This window comes from Taeniopygia guttata, chromosome 11 (genome assembly GCF_048771995.1).
Source record: "Taeniopygia guttata chromosome 11, bTaeGut7.mat, whole genome shotgun sequence".
NCBI classification, from domain to species: Eukaryota; Metazoa; Chordata; class Aves; order Passeriformes; family Estrildidae; genus Taeniopygia; species Taeniopygia guttata.
The window spans coordinates 15,408,918-15,431,136 of NC_133036.1; the positions used below are offsets into that span (position 1 = coordinate 15,408,918).

At 39.4% G+C, this 22,219-nt stretch overlaps 1 protein-coding gene across 3 annotated transcripts in view; it reads right to left on the reverse strand.

Moving 5' to 3' along the window:
• TSHZ3 (teashirt zinc finger homeobox 3) overlaps window positions 1-18,352 on the reverse strand; it is a 92,940-nt gene extending 74,588 nt beyond the window's left edge. The window contains exons 1-4 of one of the 3 annotated variants that reach the window (XR_003962345.4): window positions 18,170-18,352; window positions 15,789-15,855; window positions 12,944-12,989; window positions 1,740-7,040 (exon numbers count right to left, since the gene is read on the reverse strand). The gene's annotated coding sequence lies outside the window, so the exon portion shown is untranslated. Of the gene's footprint in view, window positions 1-1,739; window positions 7,041-12,943; window positions 12,990-15,788; window positions 16,768-18,169 lie in introns of those variants that run through there. The other 2 variants (XM_072934568.1, XR_012057835.1) reach the window with 2 other exon arrangements.
• Between the last annotated feature and the right edge of the window lie 3,867 nt (window positions 18,353-22,219).

Consider the following 22,219-nt stretch of genomic DNA (forward strand, 5'->3'; position numbering starts at 1 on the left):
AGTTGTCTGTTATAGCAAATCTGGCGTTCCCAGCTTCAAATCTGCTACAGGCATTCTGGATTTTAATTAATATATTGTTTCATATGTATGAGTATTTCATGGTGGGTTTTTTTTGTTTGTTTGTTTTCACACACTGCATTTTTAGCCTAAACAAAGTGTGTTCTCTGCATTGTTCTCAAAGCAATTGAATATCACCGAGTCTATAGATCTGGCCTCCTTTCCAGTGAGCAGCACAGCAGTCATGCTTCACAGGAAAGGGATAACGTCCTCCAGTGCAGCTGATAAGAGCAACAATTTACAAAGCCAGAGATCCGTTCTGCAGTGAAAGCTTTATTACCATGACTGGATGTTACATCTACAACACATAAGGGTTAATCATTGCAGCAGTTTGCAGCTGGTTTGTGCTCCCAGGGGAGCCATAGCAATAGACTCCTGCGTGTAAGACAAGGTCAGCCTCCTCTCCTGGGGTCAGCAGGCCAGGAGATAACACAACTCCCAAACTTCTGCTCCCGCAGACACAGGTGCCAAACCCGTTTTGTGGTCTGTTGTAGAGTGCTTCTTGTGGTTTTTGTTCTCCTCAATAAAAACACATCCCCAGCTCAGTGGTACATAATTGGAGGGTGAGTTCTCAGAACTAGCCATCAGTGAGAGTTTTCTGTGGCAGCCCTGGGTTCAGGAGTTTGCTGGGTACATGTAACATTTCACGGGAGACTTATTCTTAGTGGACTGAGAAAACAGAGCAGTCAGAGCTGAGTTTAAGGGCCAAATCCTGAATAATTCCTGCAGTCTCATGGTATGAAATGCTCACATGAGTGAAGTGGGCAGAACTGGGCTGTAACATTCTATTAATATTTATCTTCTACTGCTACGAGACACAACAATAATCAAATAAGAAAAAAGTTTAATCCTCAAATGCAGCTTTAATCTTCAAATTGGTTAGCTTATCAAAGGGGTAATATTTATTTTCAAAGACAGGCTGCTCGGAATGATCAGCTGAAATAGAAACCTTTAAGTGAAAGGATGTAAGTTTATTGGGCAGTGTTGTCTATATTTATAGTTTCTGCTCAACCCATATTTCTGTTTTTATATGCATGTGTCAAAAATTAATATATGGCAAACTTCACCAACAGTTTTAAGAGATCTTAAAATATAATAAAATCAATAAATGATGTTCTGGCATAAATGTTTCTGTAGCTGAGGGTGGTCAGGTTCAAAGGGCAGCATCTGACCATTTCTCTTTCCCACCCTGCTGCAGAGTAAGACCCTCCCCTCAACTTCAAATCACTGGGGAGAGGGTAATTTAAGCTATACTTGATGTACCCTATACATCACTGTCTTCAGGACCAGGTTTAAAATTAAACTCTGATGTACAAAGTTAAACAAAAATGAGATAAAAATTGGCAGGGGTTGAAGAGGGTCAAAGTAGTCAAAACACAAGGTAGACTATTGCTTCTTTTGATTTATGTTATTCTGTGCACTAAAAAAATAAAATTATAGCTCTTGCAGAGACTTTTTTCATGGAGAATAACACATTTCTAATTTGCTTTCTATAGACTTATGGGCATTTGCTCTGGGAGTTGGAAGCATTTATTTATTTATTTATTTTGGCAGGGGCACAGTATCCCCAGTGTTGGCAGAATATTCAAATTATCATTAGATGGAATCTTTGTCACTCACCAGCAAGTGAAGGAGAAGAGTATTTCACCTTCCATTAGTGGTTATCTTACAATGCACACATCTTGTATTTATTTGGGGTTTTGATTTCAGGCACCTTTTCTAAGCTACAGTTAGGTTTGGTAGCAGAAAGAAAGAGTTCAGTGAATGTTTCCTTTTGCATGTTTTACATGCACATAATGCAGTTACCTTCTAGAATTTCAGTACAGGAAAGATGCCAAGCAGCAGAGTCTTTTGAAACCAATTCAACAAAATCTTTGCAGGAAGTAAATTTTTTATGATGTATTCAACTTTTCCACATATTGCCATTTACATGGTTAGTGCGTGGACCGCAGGCAAAATAATTTGGAATTGTAATCTTTATTTTCTATAATATGATAATGAAATCAACAACTATCCACTAGAATCAAATTAATTTCTCTCTGTTACTCCAGTGGGAGGAATAAAAGGGTTCTACTGGTTAAACTGCCAGGCTAATGGGAAAATCAAAATAAAAACAGGTCCTTGGATTGCTGGCAAATAAAAAATGCTTATTTTAAACATGATGGTGGACATATACAGAACTTAAAATCTTTTAAAATCTGATCAAGCAAGCTTTTTCCGCAGGTTTTTAATTTTCATCCATGAAAATCCTATTGACTTCATATGGATTACAGCTGGCTAAAGTGTGAGTATGTTCTTAGGCTCTACAAAGGCATGAGACAGTGAAAGCCTCAAAACTCTGTAAATGTCTGAACTTACAAATCTAACAGGAGAAAAACTTACGCTGTCCAGATGACTAAAATAATGTTTTCCTAGAACTCTGTGTCGCTGATAGTGACAATGATGATTCTTTTTTTGTTACTCTAGTGAAGATCTGATTTAATACTCAGATTTCAGTCTTTGCCCCAGAATTCTAAGTGATACATTGTGTAAAATGTACTTTGTATATGTCATGGTACAGGATTGACCTGCATATAAGCCGTTAGTATACATAATTTGGCAAGCATTTATCTACTAATTGAATAAATGCAATCCTTTACAAACACCTGGCTGGAAAGCTGAAGTGCAGCAGCATACAAACAGCAGGTTGTTTAAACAGATACAACCAGCAAAGCAAAGATCAAACGTTAGAATGAGTCTCCTATTTGCAATCTATTGTGCCAAGCCCTCTGGATCTAACAGCTGGACAATATTTTTTGTACCACTAATTAAATCTGTCTGAAAAATATGGGTTTAAAAAAAAAAAATCAAACACATACTTCTTGGGGTCACATAGAAAACCACTCATGCATTCTGTAACTCCAGCAGATCACATGTAGCAAAGAGCAGAGCTGAGAGCCTGTTGGTTAGAAATTTATAATCCAAAATTTTCCTACATCCACTACATTTTGGGAATCAGGAGAATTATGAATTAAGGAGATGATCACAAAGATCACAAGGAATTGCTGCAGTATTCGCTAAATGTGTAAATGCTGTGAAGGATGTAGGATCTTACAACCAAGGCTCAGAACAAACACAGGAGCAATCTTGAGCCTGGGAGCTGCTCAGAAATTAGGTAAAAAGCAAAAAATGAGAAATCCAAAAATCAAGACTGTCAGCTGTTAGAAATACCTGTAACCCATTAAAATCACGTGCTTAGCATGAGTTAAGTGTCTCCCTGATGTATCCATGCAGCAATGAGCCTCCTGTTCCCTAGGAGAGGGACATGGCACAAAAGGAGCTGATTGATTCCTTCTTGCACTGAGCATCTGACTGGGGCTGATCAGTTTATGGGTGTCACACTGAGTGTGTGACTGACACTCCAGGACTCTGCCCTGCCGAGGCTGTCTGAGGGTGCCTGCTCAGGAAGGGGCTGGTTCAGAGCTCACCAAACTCAGATTTCCACTGGCTGCGTTCTGGATTAGGCCTTTTCCATCCACCTGTCTGGAGGGGGATTTTCCATTCCAGTGCAGCTGTGAGATGCAGCTTTCCACAGTGTCTCATTCTGTCCTTTTTTAGTGCATTGCATTCTTCTAGAGCAAAATCTACCCACTGACATGTACAGATTCTCTGTCCTGCTTATTAATGACATTTCTGCACTCCCTGTGTTTACCAAAGAAAGCAATCATGACTTAACTTCCCTCTGTGTGTGCTCAGATATGCATTATTTGGCTCAGGCACTTGCAAAGGTACCACGCTCTGAGCAATGATAAAGAACTGAGTCTATAATTTAATAACCCTCCTCTGACTAATTAGTATTCACTCAATGAACAAAGCATTTTCAGGGGTCCAGTCAAAGGCCTAAGCACCATTCCTCGAGGCACCTCTGAACTGAATTGGGCCCTGTTTTATTAAATTACAATAGAAAGACTGCCATGTCAAGTGCACTGATGCTGGGAGCCCCAACCTCGCAGGACCTCACAGGGATAAGTAATCATCACTTATGCTAATAGCACATTTGACTTCGTGGGATGACACATGAGGATGGACTACTTACTCGACTAAGATTAGTAAGAACAGACATGTTACACAGAACAAATGACTTCTAAATATCCAGCTGCAGCCAAGTGCTGACTCCCATCAGTGAGTGTTGTGAGGGTGAATGAAGGGCAGGATTAATCTCTAGAAACCTCACTGAATGCTGTTATTGAATTGGTGACAGTTTTGCAGATTTCTAACCCATAATAAACCTCAGCTTTGCCTCCTCAGTGACACACTTCTCCACTGCTTTCCTGCTCTACCTTCCTTTTCTTTTGCCGTACTCCAATAACCCTTTAAAATAATTTTTTAAAACTATTTCTTCTTTAATGTTTGAAAATTAATTTTGCAGGTTTGAAAGGTATCTAAGTAACAGCCACAAACCACAGACTCTGCTATTTACCTGAGCAGATTACTTGGTAGCCTCTCTCCACTGCCCTGCCAAGGTTCCTCCCCTCTGTTCTGCTGGGATCAGCACAGTCTCTACGCTCATTTAGTCTTTGGCTTCTCCTTCAAAGCTGACAATAGGGGCATCATACAGGGTATACCATTCCAGTGATTTTGTCTGATAAAATGCCCAGCTCTTAGGCCTCTGTTTAACACAATTTTGTTCCTTACAGGTCACAGAAACAATCAGATTTTGGCCTGTATGATCTATAATGCCTTTGAACCAGCATTTCAGGAAGGGAAAAATCCTCATATCTAACCTGACTCAGTTTCACTTAATTCTTTTGATTTTGTCACAGTTCAGGGTTTTTTTTACTATTTTGTTTCCACTAATTTTAAAAGTATTTTTTGGTGTCCCTGCTTTTTCTATTCTGACCAGAATTTTTTAAATTCATCTTTTTTTAATCACTGACTCAAGAAGCTTATTCTGAGAGTAATGTAGTGGTGACCACTGATGACCGGCTTCCAGGGATTTTATGTAGTCAAGGTTAATTTGTTCCTGAGAGCTGGAAAAACCATGAATGGCAAAACATATTTCTGGTACATGCATAATAACTTGTATAAATATTGTATCCAACACCAAAATCCCAAACATAGAACCTGCTTACCAAGGGACCCTTAAATCTAGTTTTGTTTCACTATAATGTAGAGTTCTGTATAAAGCCACAAAGACCATAAGTATTATATCATTAGTAGTATTCTTAAGTGGGTATTTTCCTGTTTCTTGGGGGCTTGTAGCTCAGCTGTAATGATTGTTCCATGTGTGCCTGGGTGTTTTGCCAATCACACCAGTGAAACAAAAATGCCCTAATTTCTACAACTTTGCTTTCATTGCACTGTAAAGCACTAAAAGCAGAAACAGTTTCCTGAAGAACTCCTCCATAGCAGGCCCTTGAACAAGATGACTGTTTCTAATAAGCAACAGCTGTCGTTGTGGTTTTACTAGTCAAATGATTCATGTCTTTTGCTCAGAAATGATAAGTGGAACAAATGTTTACTTAGATATGTAACAGAGGAACAATTGAAAAATAGTAGACTGTCAAATAGAAATATTTTCCTGTTATCTGATCCTTGACAATTAGTCTGAACTGGTATTTATTCAGAAGGCAGTGCTGCAGTGGCACGGCTGGGCTGATGGGTTTAGCTCAGGAGCTGTGAGCCCAGCAGATTGGAGGGGAGCACAAGCACCTCTGTACACACTGCTACACCCACACCCCTCTTTCCTGGCAGCCTCCCCTCTATATTTAGTCATCTTTGAAAGGGAGATGGTGAATTTACCATTTCCTCTCCTTTCTGCTGTTCGGGGAACACCAAAGAGCCGCTCTGCTGCTTTGGTTGTGAGTGGCTCCTGGGATCTTGCAGGATCTTCTGGCAGCAGCAGAGGGAAAGTGTTCTAATGCAGGAGATTCCAGGCTCAGTTCAAGGACAAAAGCATTGCATTACCCTTCACTTGTTGGGAAGGAGAGTCTAAGAGAGCCTTGATGTATCTCTGCTGAGCCTGGAAGCTGCTGCAGTCAGAGAGATTTGACACCCCTGTGGCATCGCAGGGCTCAAGGTACATTTTTTTAAATGCTAGAGGAAGAAGTGGCAAACTAACTCTTATGAGCCAAAGAAGGCAGGATCAAAAAATGGTGTCAGCTGCCTTTGAAAGGAGGTCTGGGAGACTAAGAGGGATGGAGAAGGCCAAGGGAGCCTTGGGACGCTGAATGTGCAAGTGAAACCGGTGTACATCTATATCTTACTTGAACTTATATGGATGCTTGCCAGTATATTAGGGTTTAAATCCACCTTTATTTTGGGTAGTTTCTGGACTTTGCTGCTTTTTCAGAACTCTCTCTTCACTATCACTGTATGACACTGCTCTGCCTTGTACAGAAAGATTGTCAGAGCTTCACTTTCCCATCTGTAAAATAGGGACAATATTTCCTTTCTCCCAGCCTTTATTCAGCTTACAAGGCTCCTGTGACCAGAATTCTTTTATTGCTTTTTTCTGTATTGTCTCATGCAACAAGATCCTGATCTCAGTTGAAGTCTGTAAGTATCACAGAAATATAAATAGATAATAATAAAGAGATGATTTTGACACAAAAATGGAATTTTATATTCTGGAGAGTGAAATAAAATATATACTAAAGTCTACTAAAGTGCAACCGTGAGATCAAATGATAAAATTCTTCCAGCAACAAAGAGTTGACACAAATTTGTGAGATTAAACTGAACCAACTCAATGGAGGCTTGTTCTGGTGGTTTATTCATATAAAGCATATGAAAAAAGTAAGTGAGATGATCAAATTACCCTCACAGCATGGATTTTGACATGGATGTAGACTAACTGAGTCACTGGAGGACTGAGCAGGTGCGTGGTTCTAATTATACCCTCAGTCTTGTGAGAAAGGAGCAAACTTCCCAGTTGCTTCCCTGGTGGAGATAAGGTGTTATCAGCCATCAGCAAACGAGAGGGGAGAACAAGGACAAGGTACCTGATGGGAGAAAGAGGAAGAAAGGAGGAGGCAAAGAGAGAAGATTCATAATGCTACTCATCTTTTAAAAATGTACACACACACTGACTCTGAGCCATTTGGATGCCACTTCTCGTACTCATTTCTGGTGTCTCTGAGTAACCCTTCCTTATGGCGAGCCACACAAAATTAATTTTTAACATTTTCTCTTTTATGGGCTTGGAGTGAGATATCTGGCTAAATATAATGATTTATTTGTTTATTAATTAATCAACAGGCATGCTAGGAGTTACAATCCAAACTGTCTCCACACACAGGTTTTTATCACCATACACTGTGCCCCTAGGGAAATACACATCTTTTTTTTCAGGAGTATAAATGGACATTTCTATAAATTGCAACTACTTGGGTGCATGTAATATGCAATATTATTCATCTTTGTATTCCAGGTGAATCCAGACTAGACTACCAGCCTCTAGGGGAGTCTGCTTCATATAATTATCAGTATTCAAAGAATGATTGTAGATGTTGTAGCTTAACAGCAGGTGAATGGTCCTTATCTGAATATTAAATAAAGTGCAACTGGATTTCTGGGTTATCTCTGGCTAAATGTTTGTAAAGTCATTAGCGAAAGCATGCAGCTATAATCCCCACCACTCTTCTTACAAAGGATTTCCGCTTTTGTTTTAATTCCTTTACAGGGTGAGTTGTTCATCTCCCCTTCCTATACAGACAATCTTGTCCTTTGGTTGGACTACCAGAAACATCAAGGAAGCTGCCTTGTAAGTAGTACCTACATTTTTATTTTTTTTTATTCCTAAACAACAAAAGAAACTAAAGGAAGAGTGACAAAGAGAAAGATTTATTATTTCCTCTAAGGACTATCAGAGCTCTGGGTGTTGGGAAAAAGCTCTGTAGTAAACTGCTCCTTTGTCCTCCCAAGTTCTGGGAACTTTAGTTCTATATTCATTTCCTTATTGCATGATCTAAGAAAAGTTTTATGTATTTATTTAGTAAAACCCTTTCCTTATTGTTTTTAAATGGAGGGTTTAATATACTTGAAAACTGTTTCAGTAGTCTGACAGTGATTGTTATGTGAATGTAGTAGATAGTAGTTATGAGAAAATTAATAGAACAAAGAAAAAGAACAAACCCACTCCCTGCTGAGCAGAAGGGAGAGACCAGACTCAGCATAGGAAAATTACTGGAGATAAAGGAAGAGGAATTACCATGAGACTATACAGCACAAGAGTTTTGAGGCACAACTCCTGTTTCAGTCGCTAGATATGAAGAGCACAGTGGTGCTACATTTTGAAGAGCAATTTTCAAGACAGACATATTCTACATCAATTAGCTGGGCCAGGACTCCACCCACATCCTTTGCCAGGCACCACAAAAGCCTTGCACCCACCTCAGCCTGGGCCATCACCTTCTCACAAGAATTGCAAATATTTTGTTCTGAATAAAGAATATAAAAATAATAGAACATTAAATATGACGCAGCTGAATATTAAAAACCAAACACAACCCCTCCAAAATGAAGCCACCTCTACAGTAAGTTATATACTCTTTATTTGTACATGGACTCCCATTTATTTTGAGCTGTGGCACATGCTGAATTTTTGGCACTGGCAAGGCCAACACTTGAGTTTTCAAGCATTAAACCCCTCACTGCTGCTGCTGCAGGCTTCTTCAGGCTCAGGCAGATGTTTCTACACCCATCTGCAAGGCTTTCTGTTCATCCTTGCAGAAATGCAGGGTAGAAACTTTTTAATTTTTTTTTTTTTTCAAAAAAGGGAGGAAAGAAGAATACTGAGCACAATTTTGTGCTTAGCTCCAAATTGCCCAAGCAGCCACACAGCCTGAGGGATGGCAGAATGCAGGGGATTCTCCTTGTCCATGCCTAAGTCCTGTTTCCTTCCACAGCAAGAAATGGCAAGAGCTTTTTCCAGCAGCCAGCACTTCTGTGTCTGTTTTACTTAAAACTGAGTAAAAATGTAAAGCTAATTAATTTTGGAAGTGAGCTGATTCACACTTTTCCATCAAGAGATGGATGTCCTGAAGCTCTCTAGCTTTTCTAGCTTTGTTCCTTGGGACATCTTCAGTGGATGTTGCTGAGGATTCATTCTGGGCTTTGTACCTGTGATACCTCTGCCAGCCTGGATGTGTGAACTACTTTCAGTCCCACATTCCTAACTATATTCATATGGAGTGAACTGCACAACAACTAAAGTATCAGCTGTCTTACTCCTGTTTTCATAGCATTAGAAAGGGAAAAAAACAAAACAAACTAAGTAAGCAGTGTTTTGGTTGTGCTTTTAGTGGATATGATATTTTAAAGGGAAGGGCTCTACACATTGAGGCAGGACCTTTAGGTACCATTTCAGAGCTCCCTCCTCTAGGACCAGAAGTACTTTATTTTGACTGGAACAAACTAGAAAAGTTAGCAACTGTTTTCTATTTGGCATTTTTATAAGTATAAAAACCACAAAACTCCCAAATAACACACCCACCTCACCTTTCCTCCTTCCCAAAGAAATTTAAAAGCTTCAGCCAAAATTCTTCTACATAGTTCAAAACCCAAATTTTCATTCTTACTCAAGTGTGAGTCACCTGCAGTCACTGGGAATAGGTCTGATTTAACCTTAAAACCACCCATTTTCTAATGACACTTTTTAGCAATACTTGAAGTCATGTTATGTGCATTTGCTATTATTTTTATAATCTCTTGAAGCACTTAAACACCTACTTATTTAAAAGTAACCCTTTAAGAAGCCATTTGCACCTATAAGTCAATGGCTGAATCCAAATCCATGTGAACCTGGTGGAAATTCTGACACTTATTTCAATCTCAATTTGGCCAAATTTTCAGTAAAGATGAAGATGATTTGCTTAGGGAATGATGAGGGTTGGCTTTGTCCCTGTCATCAACCACATGCTGGCTGATATAAGAGTGAAACTTGGATCTGCTCACAGAGGCAATCAATCATTGGACTGGATGCCCTTTTTCAGCCAGGCTAAGCATTGGGACAAACACAGGGATGTGATGGGAGAGCAAAAAAGAAGTGAGATTTAGAGAACCTGAGTACCTCTCATGTTTCTGTATCATGTCCTGAGAAAACTTAAAGCAGTCAGTTTATCCAGCATATGGCTCTTCTGTAGCTGATTGCCTGAGGCTGGACCTTGTGGTCTTTATTCATAATTTCCACCACTTTCAGGGCCAATATTTGCATGCAGGAGGGCTGCACAGAACAGCCATGATATTCATGTATTCAACAGAATACATGCTGGCTGTAATCTGAGTGGGACAGGGATGATTCCCATCACAGCTACAGACTCTTCACCATTGCCTCAGCAGGTGCTGCCAGGTCTCCTGAGCAGATCTGTGACTTGGCTGAGTTTTTAAATATGTACAGACTAGAACACCCCCAGCAACACAGGCCTGGTTTCAAGCACTGTGGTAAACACTGTAGTACATAGTTTGCAATTGCACAATATTTACATTAGGAATGTGGTTGTTTCCAAGTCTGCAGCACACAATCATCTGTGTGAGTCTGATGGGAGCAGCTGGTGAAGGTAGAACCTGTGCCCTGGGCTCCCATCAGCAGAGGTGCCCATGGGCAGGGTCCTGGTGCCTCTCTGCCCGCTGGCTGTGTCAAAGGCTGGGATAGGGATGTGGGGAGGGTGGAATGGCACATTCTGGGCTTACACCCACGAGCCAGCCCCACAGAGCCACAGGCAGTCCCTACAAGCTGCAGCAGCTTCCACAGGGCACAGGGTGAGCCCTGACCCAGAGCCTGGTGCTCCCTGCACTGGCATCCAGGGCGTGCCCAGTGCTCAAAGCCCTCAGCCTCCCAGGAGAGGCAGGGCAGGCCCAGAGCAGGTAAATCACTGCTAGCCATGGAAACATTCCCTTACAGCAGAGGGTGTGAGTTATGCAAATATCTACTCTATAAATCTCGTATGTGGCTTTGAAGAAAAAACAAAAACGCCACTTAAATTTTTTTTCCAAATTTGGCCACAGTATAGTTTTGTTAGTTCAAAGAAATGAAGCTAACTTTACTGTTATTTGTGTTTGGATCAAAGAAAACTATGAAAATAAACATTAGACAGAATGATAATCAACACTGGAAAAGAAATGTTTACTAAAGATTTTCTTCTGTGTTCTCTTACCAGCATTAATAATATTTTCTTTTTCTAAACTTTTCTTTCTTCCTTCAAAGAGATTGATTTCAGCAGAAAGAACAAACATATGCAAATAAACTGAATGATGTTATACCCCCTGCCCCTATCCCCCCAAACTGCATCAGATAATTCCATATTGTTAATCTGCATTACATTTTTATCAGTTTTTTGTCTTAATCAGATATGAAGCCCTTGCAGTACATCTCTAGAACTGGGCTGTGACCCTGATGTGACTCTACAGCACAGAAGCAGCCCTAACCCTGCTGTAATCTAATAGTTCAAATTTAACAGATTTGTTTTTTCAGTGGAAATAATGGCTTCCTGTCACAAAACAGAGACACAGATTACATATCTGATAAATGGTTTGACATGATTTTTTTCAAGTAACACACAATTAACAGTGCCTTTCATAAGACTCATGCTCTAAGGGTTTGGTGAAAGCATGGATAAGTTCATTACTATACCTTTTCTTAAAAAAAAAAACACCCTACATTTCTGCTGCTACTTTAAAAACAAATATTACTTTGCTTAGAAAGAGATCACCTATACTTTCCAGTGTTAATTTAGCCTCAAAACACTATACTGAAGTTATTGCCACTGAGTGCTGATGTATTTTTTTCCATGAGGCATATAATTATAATTGATAACCCAAAATGGAAATGGGATAATTTTGATTTTATAAGCTACCACCCATATGGATACTGAAAATTTCCACATTATAGCTATAATTGTTTTTTGTCATGCCATAATCCCCTAAACATTATCAACTAATTAATAGCTGAACAATACATAAGGAGATATGCAGTTCTGTGGATAGAATTGGATATTTTGAAGGAGTTGATTATCAGCAGTTTGGTTTTGAAGGCACAGCTCAGAGCTGCTTCTGGTGCCTTCATTGGTTCTCTTCTCTTCAGGCCACCCAACCACCAGCCTTACCCTGTGAGCTGCTAACTCCCAGCACTTACAATGAGGTAATCATCACCTTGTAGTGGAGTGGCGTGAATGCTGGTCAGATGGCCTGTATTTTATTAACAGAAATAGGGTCACAAGTCAAATACATGCTCGGGGTCAGTGAGCAAATACAAAAGAAGATTAGAGGAACAAAAAAATGTGACTGGAGGGGTAAAATCCCACTGGGGGTTAATCGAGCAGAAATGTATCAAAGAATGTAAACTACCCTTTCTTTTGTTATTCATCATATGGGACGGAGTTCCTGTGTCCTGCTGATTCCAGGCAGATAGGGCATCATCTCCAGAGTGCTGTCCTTTAATGAGCTCTTTGGACACAGGGATTGCCAATAATACTCCTACCTCTGCTATTACTACTCTTAAAACAATAACAGAAATAAGAATTAAAACCACTTAGCATAAATACAGAGATAAAAAGATTTGCTTTACCTAATACTGCACTATCCAATGACTGCCCACAGAACTAAGAAAAAAAGAGCATTCAGTGTCACTGCTCTAGGAATTTCTTCTGCCTCCAACATGGAAATACTGGACCAAGAATTGTCTCCAATACACTGATTTAGCTCCAGCTTGCGATGTAAATGAATAAATGAATTAAAAGTATTTCTGAAGAGATGGTATTGCATTGGCACAGTTTTAGTTTTTCTAAGAAAGACTGTCTTTTTGAGTGATGTAATAACAGAAAAGGAGCCAGCAGCCTGATCAGCACAGTAAGTACAGGACTCAGAAGGGCCCAAAAGGCAGCAGACAAAAAAATCATAGGGTACTTACCAAGCAGCGGCTGATTTTCTCTTCTGATACTCGTTCATCGCTCTTTCTGTGACAAGAAGCAGAAATTCTGTCTTATTTGAACTACACACATTTGTCTAATTCTTTAAAATCCCAGCAGTAGAAAACTCCCTTTTCATCAATTTCCATTTATTATGCTTGTAGCTACATATTGTAATATGAAATCTTCTATCCATGTATACTGCACATCTATAGATTTTATGTTTTCACACATCACATGAAAAGCATATTTCAAAGCTATTGCATTATCATGTGCCAGAAGAATATTGCTGTGGGAATGCAGACACATTACCAAAAGCACAGTATAAAACAAGGAAGTGAGAGTCAGGAAGGAAGGAATTCTTAGTTCTACGGCTACTCTGACTTACTGTGCAATGTTCATCAAAGCTCTTAATCTTATTTTGGCATACTTTATATATAAAATAAGCAATATGTCCTTCTGCAAGGCTGAAATAAATGTTAACTGGTTCAATCATGCCCTTTGAGAGCAAAATTGGAATTTCTGTCATCAACACCAAGATGAGCCAAATCAGGCTCAGAGACTGTAAATCTTTACGTGCCAAAGAATAACACTACATAGCTGAAAATTTCATGGCCAGACACAAATTGTGGTAGACGACTGAAGGATTAATGTGAAATAAAATACAGTAAATCTAAGTTTTCCATGAACTGAAATTGAAGCATTCCTTCATTACCTCCCCAGCTATCTATAGATGCTTTCCCATACCATTTATTTTCACTCATTATATCCCTCCTTCTGGAATAGATACATTTCATCCTGCATCTTTTAGCAAAGTCTGTATCTAACTTACATATTGTCCCTTGAGTTTAAAACTAATTTTGTGCTTAAGTGCTTTGCAGGATTGAACCTTCTTGGGGCCACATGCAGGATTTTTCTCCTCCTGGGATGATGAGAGCTGTGGTAGTGTGTGCACACTGTGTCAGACCTGAGATCAGCTGCCAAGTGTGGACACCCACAGAAGGATTTTCTTTACAGAACTATCTTAAAAATGGAAATGTCTGTCTCCTCCAGCTATGCTGGCAGACAGTGTTTACCCAAAGATCCAGATACACAAGACCTTGTTATCAACTGCAGCTTTTACACAACTTTCAAGTAAGTTAGTGGGTTGGAAATCACACATTTTAGAAATATTTTCTGAAGGATGTGATCATATTTGCTGCCCTTGAAAGTGTCTAATGTTGCATGTTCATTACATATTTTTGTGTTACTTAATTTAAAAGGTTTAAGAAAACCAAATTGCCACAGAGTGGATTTATAGATGCTTAGAAAGTAATAAGAGATATTTGATACACAAAAAAAGAAAAACTTATATAGCTACACTGACATGCAATTAATAAATTTCTAAAAAGCCACTAGCAAAGCATCTTTCCAAGTTTACATTTCAGTCCTTTGAGTACTTTCTTTGGAATACTGTCCACTGAAACGCAACATTTTGAAGTCTTTCTGCTAACTTGATGTAGAAGCACTAGAAGAGTTAGCTTTTTAATAACGTGGTCAAAATATTTTAGGAAATATTACTTCATGAGCTATAACTAATCAATTTGCACCTGTATTATGTGGAGGAGACACACTATCCACTTTGGACAGCAGTGCTGAGACGTCCTGAGGTTTGCATAACACCAGCAAGCTGTATTAGTACTAAAAGGCTTGTGAATAAGAATTTTACTGCAGTCACAACATATCCATTGAGCTCTTCTAGTAAATTGATCACTCAAATAAAAATAAAGGAATGTTTTTGATCTGTAACAAAGATGAGCAAAAAGTAAACCTGCTCATCTTAACTCTGCATTAGGGAAAAAAATGAACTTTGATCTATCATATTGCAGAGCTGCTTGTATTTCAATGGCAATTTATCAATTTTTAATAGTCAGAGCTCCTAAGCAATAAAAGCTTCTTAGACTTCCTAATCTAATAGCCGTTATTTAAACTTTTTATTCTGTATGATTTACCATTCAGAAGCAAGAAAGCAACATAATTTCTTAAGGATTCTTTCTTTTATGCAAGTTGACGGAGTCCAACACTAGTAAATTTGTGTAAAACAAGTGCAAAATCCCACCTTAATATCTGTGAACCTTTCTTATCAAATGTAACAGACAGCAGAGTGCATCAGCAAGAGGACTGGGCTGGGGTCAGGCTGCAGCAGCAGCAGCAGCCCCCTAGAGACCCCTGGCTCAGCAGGGATGGGCAGGGTCAGTGGCAGCCCTGCCCTGCTGGCAGTGCCCAGCCCAGCCAGGGGCTCCCAGCCTGCAGGGAGCAATTTGGGAGCTCTGCCGGTGCCCCGGGGCTGCAATTTGTCTGCAGTTCCCTCTCCTTCCTCCCCCAGCACCAGAAGGGTGGCAGAGTCTCTCCCAAGGTGTGGTTCCAGCTCCACGGTGAGTCCCAGTTTTCCTGGGAAAGGTGTGCCCTGTGTTCTAAGAGAGTGGAGGGTGAGGACACTCAGCACCCTGTGGGCCTATCACACAAGTGAATCTAAAATCAGCTTAAGACTGTCTTGTTTTAAAAAGGTTACCTTGGCAAGTCCAAAGCACAAGGAGAAGCATTTAAGAGTGCAGATCTAAACTTGCATGTTGTTACTGATAGACATGAAAGCCCAAGGTCAGAATTCAGAATTCAACCACTGTGACCCAAAAATGCACCAATGTATTTGCTAAATGGAAGCCCCGCTTACATCACATCTTATCATAATGTCACAAAATGCAGAAAATTACAAATCAGTTTTAAGGCAAAATACATGACAGCAAAATATAAGTACACAAAAACTACATTAAATATCAGTCTTCATTTGTCCCTACCACTTCAACTTACCTCTCAGTTCCAAACTCCTCGCTGCAGTGCACAGCTTGAGATAGTCTAAGATCCATTTTAGAGTGGACTGAAATATAAATGACAGTTCGCACTACACATGAACATAGACAACTGTATAAAATATTTAAATAAAGACAGAAAAGAACAGAGGAAACCAACAGAGCCTTTGGCAGACCCAGCCTTTGGGAATTTAGCAGCTTGAGATTCATTGCAAATTTCATCTTTAATGTTATTTTTAGTTCAATATTTTGTAGCACTCAGAAGTAAATCTTTGTGTGCTGTTTCTCCTCCTGCTTGTGCTGCTTCCTTTTCTGATCTTTTCTTTTAAAGAAACCTAATATATTTTCAATACAATTGATTTGTGACATGTTTTGTGATATTCGTTAAAGTTATCCTGTTTCTTCATACAATTCAGTAAAAACCATTACGCTGTTGTTTCTTTTAAAGTGCTGAACAATGCTTGTCATAACTGAACAAAATGAGACCCCCCAACAGTCTTTGTTCCACCACACCTGGTGTTGCATTAAATTCTCTGACATTAATTTTGATTCTTGGGTTAGAGTCAAACACTTTTTTTTAACCTCTCACCACTGTTCCAAATGCTGCCACACAGAGTGCATTTCTAGAGCAGTTTTGATTTTATCCTGGAATCTGTCCTTTGTCTCTCTCCTCAGCAATCTGACTGGAATGGTACACAAAACACAGGGCTGGGGGTGGTGCAGAGAGGATGCTGGACAACTACAGCTGGAAGAAAATACAAACTGCTAAGTTCACACCCTAGTCTGCCCCATTGTAGGTTGCTCTCTTATCATTCTCAGGTGTCTTGTACAAAGATACTCCCATTTTTTTAATGGACTTTCCAAACCTTTCTCCCTCTTACTGTTGCAGAGAACTCAGTGAACATATTCTTCCATTAATATGCTTATGATTTAATACTGTGCAACAGAGAATGGCCTTAAAATGGGCTGTTCCACATCTCACAGAACTAAAACCAGTACCAGGATGTGACATGAGATGGAAACCATATAGGAGATATAAAATAAGACTAAGGCTATTTATCTGTGCAGTATGAACATTGTAAAACTACTTTTGCTTTAATTATTTTTAATTTCATCAGGTTGCAGTTGGAGTTGGGAATTTTTCCTTTTTTTTTTTCATGGAAGGATTCACAAGAGGAGAAGGAGGATCTTGCATAATCACAAGACTTTAAAATTGAAAGAGGTTTTTTTATTTCAAAAACCTGATTTCTAACATAAAGAGACATCATTTAAAGGCTCTTACAAATGCAAGGACTAGGAGCCTCTATTAAATGACCAGGCATCAGTCTTAAAATAAACAAAAGAAGTAATTTATCCTCACGGTGCGTAATGAAATTACAGAACTCATGGCCACAGGATGGTGTGGAGGTCAAAAGTGTAAATGGACCATAAAAGGGATTACATGAAATCATGCAAATGAAATCCATCACTAGCTACTAAACATGATGATCGAGATCCAACCTCCAAATCAAAATGTCTCTGACACTGATCCTCAGAGGGCAGGAGCACACAGGGGAAGAAGGATTGCTCTGTATGAGAGATATATCAGAGTTCATACACTTTTTTCCCCAGACATTTGCTCTTCTCACTCTCAGAGGGAAAGCACTGGAAATTTTTTCTGACTCAGGGTGGCAGCTACTGCGTGTGTTCTAAAGTCTTCAAAAATCTGAACTCATTTTATTTGACACCGTATGTTTTAGAAATGTTTCCATTTTAAATTCAAGATAATTAGGGGGAAAAGCCTGCAAAGAGTCAAACAGAGGGCAAAAAGAAACAAAAGCACCCAGAAAAGATAGAGTTCAGAACATTTTTTATAAAAGTCATATTTTTTCGTAGATTTGTGCGTCAGGGTCTCATTTTGCACTACAGAAAAATATTTCCATCCAATGATTGCAAGAAAGGAAGTCCCCAATACAGAAACCTATGCAGTGCCCACCCTCCAAAGTGGCTGAGGGGCTGAAGCAACCTGACAGAACCATCCTGTAAATCTGCAATAGGTCCCTGTGGCCTCTGCAGCGCTGAAATCACCGCTTGCCTTTGCTTTCACTGCACTGAATAATTTGGGCCTCTCCCTTTCTGTGTGAGTCAGGCTGTGAAAACTGAGCCTTCTCTGGCCTGTAGGATTCATAAACACCTGCCCCATTAGCCCACTTTCACTATTTGTCTAATGACAACCACAAGTAATGACCTGACTCGAGTCATGTCAATATTCTGCCAAAAACTACCATTTTGCCCTCTGAGCCACCTCCTCCCACCCACCCATAGGTTATGGAACTGTGGGATGGTTGCCAAAGAAATGCAATAAAAAGTAGGAAATGACACATACAAATAAAATTCACTTACCTAAAAGCCCTGTTCATCAGATCTCTTTGTGCTGCCTCCTCCCCCACCATCCTCTCCTCTACTTCCAGCACTTGTTTCTCCTCTCTTTTCATTTCCTCTTCCTTTGCTGGCTTTTTTCTTCACATGTTCTACATTCTGTACTTTTTTTTTCCTTCTCTTTTTATGCCCCCTTTTTTTTTTCCTTCGGCTGAAACAGAATAAATGAATGCTTTCCTAAGTTTCCCTTGCATTAGAGCCAGTAAAGCATTATGGCATCACTTTACCATTTTCGCTTCCTTTTCCCAGTTTTTCTTCCACCACTTTTGTTGTTTCATAGTTTTTTGCTGGCCTTCCTCCATACCCCTCAGTCCCTCCTTGCAATTACTCCTTCCTCAGTGACTTCATGTCCTCCATGTTATGTCCTAGTGCAGTCTTAAATGATCCAGATTTCCAGGTGGATTTTTGGGCATCTGATGTTTTTTTTGATGGTGGAGGGAAGTCACCCTAAACACACGAGGCAATGTTGAGCACTTCTGATGGAAATCTCTAGGTGCACAGCTGTGGCACAGCAGGGATGTGAACTGGAGTGGAGCAGAGTCCTGTTCCAGTGGTCTGAGGGGAAAAATCCCCCCTTGCTAAACTCTAAGCCACTTATTTCTCTCTCCTTCTTTAAATGTTCTAAATCACTGCCTGAGAATCCATTCCTGAAATCTGGAATCTTTATCCTCATGGATGTCCCTCCTGCCAAGACTACACAATATTAGGAATAGCACTCTGTTTTAACTTGTGGTTTTCGTGGTACTTAAAACCCCTCTGTTTGTCTGTGGATCCCAGCAGGATTGTTCTGCTCTGATTTGGGCTGCACTGGCTGCAGGAGAGCCTGGCCCCTGCTGAGCTGGGCCCCTGGAAGCTTTGCAGGATCATGTCTAAACACAAACTGGTGTTCTTTGAGGTTTAGACTGGCTATATACCACTGAACACATTTTAATTCATCTCTGTGTCCCTTCATTTCTGTTAGGTGCAAGTACATTAAGACTTATAGGGAAAAATATTATTTCAGGTTTGTGAGATAACAGTGAAAAAATGGAAACAGCACTAGCTTTAGTATATATTTTCTATGCTAAGAATTGAGAGAATGGGGGATTAGGTCTAAAGTAACAAGCAGAGAAAGGGAAAGAGCCTGACTAGCTGAGAATTTCATGCTATAAACATTATTCTAGAAATAATCTTTTTGTGTTTCTGTTCTTTACCTTTTTAACAGCACAATTACCCATGACAATATCAATTGAATGTGACATTAAAAAAAAAAACCCACACAAGCCACCTTAATGAAATACCATGTGCAGCTCAAACAACAAAAAAAGATTCCCATTTTGGGGGCTTCTCTCCATTTATATTAATGATCAGTTTTCCTGTGGAAGAATTGCACAATATGGGTTTTTCCTGCTTGTTCATAATAGGTCATTCATTAAAGAAAATACTGGGAAATTATTTTCTGTGTCGGTGGATACAGGATGCCATCTGGGAGCTGAAAAAATGAACAGAAATCAGACCGGAGGAAAAAAAAAATTAAAAACCATGAAATTAGTTACACTTAAGGAAACCAGCTGAATACTTTCACAATCCCAGCCTCTCAGACAGGCTGCAGTAATTGGTATTTTGTCCATTTACACAAGGGATGCTCTCTCACAAGGGATGGGCTGGGGTTCCTCAGCAGGCCCTCCCTGGGTGATTCAGTGCCACATCTCCCCTGGGCTTGTCCCTCTTTGCCATTTCCTCCTGCAGCTTCTCCCAGCTGGCTGCTCACTGCACTCCTCCACTCCTCTGCTTCTGCTGCCAGTGTTCTGCTCCCTTCATTCCCAGGTGCTCTCTGACCAGCCCTGTAACACATTGCTGCTGTGATATATCAGCCATGCTCCTCCCTGGCTCCAAGAACAACAAGTAGATCAGAAAACCTCTTAAAATGTGAAATTGGTTACTCTGACTCCAGTTCCAGGGTAATCAAAAATTCAGGGCTCATCATTTTGGGCTTAGGTGGATGGCTTAAGTTAGAAGTACGTCAGCTGATAAGGAAATCACAACAATATAGTGAGAAATATGTTAAGATGAATATGGCCATATGCCAATTTTTCCCCCTCATAAATAAGATCCTTGTTTACCAAATGTTCAGTTTTGGTTATGTCACTATAAAAATCAAGCAGCTGGTAATTCAGGCTTGATTAGCAGGTCTCCAGTTTTGATTAGTAAATTACTGTAGTAATCAAGGTTAATTCTAATTTCAGAGCTATGCCACAGATTTTATTTCTTCCAGACAACTGGATTTATCATTCTGAAGAAGGAATATTTTAATAAATGTTACAAAATATCCAGAAATAGATTAAGAAAGCAGATCCAAAGGGGCTCTGAAAAAATGGGGAATCAAAGCCGAAATGCTGCTCAAACATGAAACAGTTAATGTCCTAAGAATAAAATTCCAAGCTGCAATTTTGCAGTAGATTTCCACATAATATATGCAGAGATTGCATTGCTAATTTCTTTTACCTACTGTTTCTATTTCTATCTTTAAAAATTGTTTTCTTTGGATCTTCATCTTTCATTTTAAAAGAAAAAAAATGAAAGTATACAGAGACGCTTAAAAAGAAACCCAAGAGACCATTATTAGTATAAAGATAAACAGTAGAATGGATTCTAACTGAGCCAGAAAACATCACTGTAGAATTTACATAAAATTTAGTTTTCTACCAAACATATTGCACATCCAGTTCCAGCTCATCTCATAATGAATATTCAAGCTTTCGAATGACCCACATGTCCCATAAGTGAGCAAGAGTCCCCAAAAGCCATCATTGTTGTTGAAGAGGCACAATATTAAAAAACATTGAGAATTCATTAGGGATTTTTTTTTTTCCATGAAACTTTTACTAAATCTTTAGCCTGCAAATGCTGCGATTATTTGAGCATACAAGTCTGTCAGGGATTTGAGGCTGGATAACAAACTCTTATATGGTTTTTAATTAGGATGATATTATTATTTTCTAGTCATAATTCTGGGTCAGATTCTGTGTATCTTTCTCACATCACTTCTGTATAATTAGAGCCTAAATTATCTAAAATAAATATGAAGTTTTGCATTATCAACTCAGTACTGCATGCCTTTCCCAGATAGGAAGAATAGGCATTTTTTAGATCTACCATAATATTCCACTGAAAATATTGAGATCAATTTCTCCCCAATAACACAGAAAGAATTGATTAAAGAAGCTCTACAATATATGTATATTTAGATGAATTCAGTAAAAGCTAAAATTCAGTACAAAATTATGCAATTCCTATGTCCTTTGAGGGAAAAAGAAAACGAAAACCACAAACCCAAAATTCCTTTTCTAGAGAAAACATGCCATGTCCTTTTGTGAAAGGCTAGGGAGGAACCTGGAATTTGCTTCTGTTTCCCTATTCCACTGGACTAGTTATGCTGTGAGCAGTTTCCTTATGCCAGTGGAAATGGAGGCTTTTGAATCAGACCAGATTCAAGTGCTCCTAACTCAGCACCTTGTTCCTGATGATGGCAAACAGAAAATGCTTCACAAGGCTCCTTGGCAGTGCTAGAAAGTAAATAGCTGTCTTCTGGCCTGAAGCAAGGAGATCCTTATCCTTCCTGCCTCTCTCCCATTATAAAGTCCTAGATATTTAACATTAGGTTGTATCTGCATAGTCATTCACAACCCAGCATCTAATGAGCCAAACACTGGCAGAAAGTGGAAAGCAGCCTGATCTATGAACATTTATTTAAGATTAACACTTTGGTAAAATAATAATCAATTTGAATGAAAGGTAAGCATATACAAGCTGGATTTACCAAGTATGTTGAGACTTGTCTCACTTTCACACATCAGCAACTTAGGAAGCCCCAAAATTTGCAAGAGAAGAGGACAAAAACATTTTCAGGCAGAAAACCTGTAAAACAAATATTATACTAAGTGGGAAAAAAAGTATGTGTGCTTTTTGCAGTCTGTGTTATACATGCAAGACAAGATTCACCTGGGGAAGGAAGGGGTGGGGTGTGGGGGGAGC